Here is a 3,140-nt window from a genome sequence, read left to right as displayed (position 1 = left end):
AGTATAAAAAACTTTTCAAGATCTCCTTTAGTGTGTGTGAATTTATTCACTCAATTACAAACACTCCCTCTTAAATTTAATTCAAATAAAAAGTACAAGCTTCAAATTCACAAAGTATCTCATGCTGAATTTGATTTGAAGTCTTCGTAGTCTGGAGTTCAATTTTCCTGAAATATTAGTACACACAAGAGCAAAAACAAATCTTCCAAAAAATGTTAGGAGATATAACACATAAAACAATAATGTTTGGAATCATCAAAACTATACAATTTGCAAGAATGTAAAACATGTAAATAGTAACTTTCCTAACACCACCTGCATCTCTAAGAATCTTGTCTAACATTCAATGACCAAGCACATTGATCTAAGGCATCACTTTATTAGAGACCATGTTACCAAGGAGACATTAAGTTACATCATGTGGAAACTGAGAATCAATTAACTGACATATATACTAAACCACTATCCTTTGACACATTTAGCATCTTAAGGACTAGATTAGAAGTAATTATCATAAATTTAAGAACTTGATGCTTATTGAATTATGAATTTTATGTTTTCTGATATGTTGTTCGTTGGTTTCTTTTTTTTTCTTTTGTTCTAAACTTTTCTTTTATCTCCAGTTTTAATTAGTTTGTTCGTATTTTCATTTCTATTATTTTAGTTTTCTTCTTTTTTTCTTTTTTCTTTTTTTTTATCACTGCTGAAATGATATTTTAGGCCTTATTTTAGTTTTCAAAAATTTTTAGTCAATATTTGACATCCCTAAATCAGTTACAGGGAGAAACACTGTTAATTATTTCCCTTGCTCTAATTTTTTTAGTGGTGCAATTTTCTTTTTTAATTAAAAGTCTATTTCAAATTAACAACTAGACTTTACGATTGAGATCTTTTTTATCTTGCTATAATATTCTATCTTATATATGTTGCAAATCTATTTTCATGGTTTGTGATTTTGATGATCGCAAATAATTCTGTTTCTCTATGACTACTTTGCCTACTAACATTTCAGGACCACAAGATCAGACGACAATTAGAATTAGCTCAAAAGATTGGGTAGACTAGGTCTGAGTTAGTTTGTAATGTACTTTTTCCCTTTCTTGAGTCAATTGTAACCTTTGAAGTGTTTGATACTTAGTAACCCTACACACACACACTTGAGTGATTTGTTTTTTGAATTAGAGTTTTTTAATTTTTACTCACATCAGCCCGGAAGATATTTATATCGTCCTGGACGATCTAGTTAAAAATAGAAATCCTAATCAGGGCATCATGATTAAGGAAACCTTCCTCTTTTGATGCTAACATCACTGCAATTACTGAATCTAAAGATTTAAATACCTATTTAATTGATAATTTAGTTGGCTCACTCATTGCTTACGAGCAAGGGGTGAATCAAAGAAATCTTGATGCATGCGAGAAAAGGAAGGAGAAAATTGTGGCATTAAAGGCCAACAATATGGACTCTGATTCTTCCGAGTCTGAAAGCGATGACATTGCCTTAATCACAAGAAAATTCAAAAGCTTTCTAAGGAAGAAGCAAAAGCATCTTCAGAATTGAAGAAAAGGTAAAGATAAGAAAAAATTTCAAAGGCTCTTCTAATATTGTCTGTTTTGAATGCAGGAAGCCTGGATATATGAAAGATGATTGTCCTACACTTCAAGTTCACTCAAGAAAAGAAAAGAGTGAGGATAAACCTAAGTTTGGGAAGGATAAGAAGCGAGTTCAAAGGGCGTTCTGATTGAAATCAGCATCTGAATCCTCTGAGACTGAGACTAAGGAAGAGACAACAAACTTGTGCTTAATGGCAGAAGATCATCTTGAACAAAGTAATGAAGAAGAGATATGTAAACCAACCTATGACCAATTGCTCGAAAGATGTGAGAAAATTCTTGTATTATATAGAAAACTTAAGAAAACTCATGCTAATTTAAAATTAGAGATTTTTAATTACTAAAAAGAACATGAAATTTTGATCAAAGATCATTCAACAATTGATTCAAAATACATGGTTTTACTTGATGAATTTGATGATTTAAATAAAAAGCATTCTGAATTAATTGATGAGCTTGATTTATTGAAAGCTTCACACATCTCACTTGAATCAGATTTTAAGAAATCTAAATAGATGGAGCACAATTTGAGAATTGATATTACTGCTTTAGAAAGAACTAACTCGAGGTTTAAAGCTGAATTGGATACACTTAAGAGTAATTGGATGACACCCACATTTGATCTAAAGTCAAGACTTAGGAAGAAGCATTATAACCCGAACCATTTAAGAGAACTTTTTCCTGGTGTTAGACGTTTTTCATGTGCCATACTTGGATGCATCTCACACACTTGCGCTGTTAACTGTAATACATATTGGGTGTGGAGACCAAACTTACATGTTTCACAGCATAACAAAAATTCATTACATTCTTCTTTTCATAAGGAGGGACCCAAACCTATTTGGGTTCCCAAATCTGATAATTAATGATTTTTGTAGGATTGCTCTCACCAAAGACCTCATGAGATCATATGATACTTGGACAAACAGAGGCTCCCGACTCATAATTGCTTAAACTTGCTGCTTAATAATTTCTTGAAATGCATATGTTGATTATTGTTATTTTCAATCCTTTGTGTTAGCCTATTTCATATTAGTTGTTCTGGTTGTTTTTACTTTGGCAATCTTTTTTTCTTTATGATAATTTTTCCTAGTTCTTAAATTTTGAACATTTATAGCCAATGTTAAGCATCTCTAAATCAGTAAAAGGGAGAAACACTGTTGATGGTTTCCCTCCCTCTAACCTTTTTAGTGGTATAATTTTCTTTTCTAAACAAAAGGCTATCTCGTATTAACAACTAGTTTTTGAAATAAAGATATTTTCTATCTTGCTACAATAATCTACCCTATATATAATGTTCATAGTTTTTATATATCTTTCAAGTTAATTAAAATATTTCCATTATATTTACCAAATGATTTTGATTTTGTTTTGTGGCTAGTTCTTCCTTATATTAGAGAGTGAATTTCTCTTCTCTAATATCTAGAAGATATATTCACAACTAAGAATCCTTTTTAGGAGTTTATTAAAGAGAATCTAGCTTGCAAAAATAAATAAAAAAAGGTCAGTAACGCCAAATTGAGGAA

The sequence above is a fragment of the Dendrobium catenatum genome, unplaced genomic scaffold, assembly GCF_001605985.2.
Source record: "Dendrobium catenatum unplaced genomic scaffold, ASM160598v2 fragScaff_scaffold_329, whole genome shotgun sequence".
NCBI classification, from domain to species: domain Eukaryota; kingdom Viridiplantae; phylum Streptophyta; class Magnoliopsida; order Asparagales; family Orchidaceae; genus Dendrobium; species Dendrobium catenatum.
The sequence above is the reverse complement of the archived record's forward strand: the minus strand, read 5'-3'. Positions refer to the sequence as shown.